The sequence below is a fragment of the Elephantulus edwardii genome, unplaced genomic scaffold (genome assembly GCF_000299155.1).
Source record: "Elephantulus edwardii isolate Elephantulus edwardi_28Jun2011 unplaced genomic scaffold, EleEdw1.0 scaffold00209, whole genome shotgun sequence".
In the NCBI taxonomy this organism is placed as follows: Eukaryota; Metazoa; Chordata; class Mammalia; order Macroscelidea; family Macroscelididae; genus Elephantulus; species Elephantulus edwardii.
This window is the reverse complement of record NW_006399959.1, coordinates 3,804,392-3,804,905: the sequence shown is the minus strand read 5'-3', so window position 1 is coordinate 3,804,905 and position 514 is coordinate 3,804,392. Positions and strand designations below refer to the sequence as shown.

General features: G+C 49.8%; 1 non-coding gene across 1 annotated transcript; it reads left to right on the top strand.

Annotated features, from left to right (window-relative positions):
• The first annotated feature begins 12 nt into the window (after positions 1–12).
• TRNAP-CGG lies at positions 13–84 on the top strand. The gene has a single exon. It is a non-coding gene; the product is annotated as a tRNA-Pro (tRNA).
• The last annotated feature ends 430 nt before the right edge of the window (positions 85–514 follow it).

Here is a 514-nt window from a genome sequence, read left to right as displayed (position 1 = left end):
TTGCAGGTGTGGGGCTCGTTGGTCTAGGGGTATGATTCTCGCTTCGGGTGCGAGAGGTCCCGGGTTCAAGTCCCGGACGAGCCCTTAATTGTGTATTGTTTTCCCCAACCGTCATTTTAGCTAAAGTGTGTGCGGACCTCGGGGAGCGTCATTCTGGTGCTAGGGATCCGCTTCGTGCGCTGTCAGCTGCCCTCGAAAGCGCCCCTCTGAACACCCTGTGTCCCTGCCGCTTGATTCTCCACCGAGCCCGCCTCGTCTGGGCCCCTGGTCCATGGGGCTCCCCGTGTCCAGCTATCTGGCTGCCTGACCATCCCAGAGTGACCTCTTTGGCCCCACACGTGCTCTGGAGATGAGGATTTAAGTAATTGATTTTAGTTCTTTCTTAGTTTTTGATGTGGTTGCTTATTGTTATGAACTGACCTTTGAGTATTGCTTTTTGCTGTATCCCAGAGGATTTGTTATGTTGTATTTTCATTTTCATTTTTTCAAGAAACTTTATTTAATTTTCTTTCTT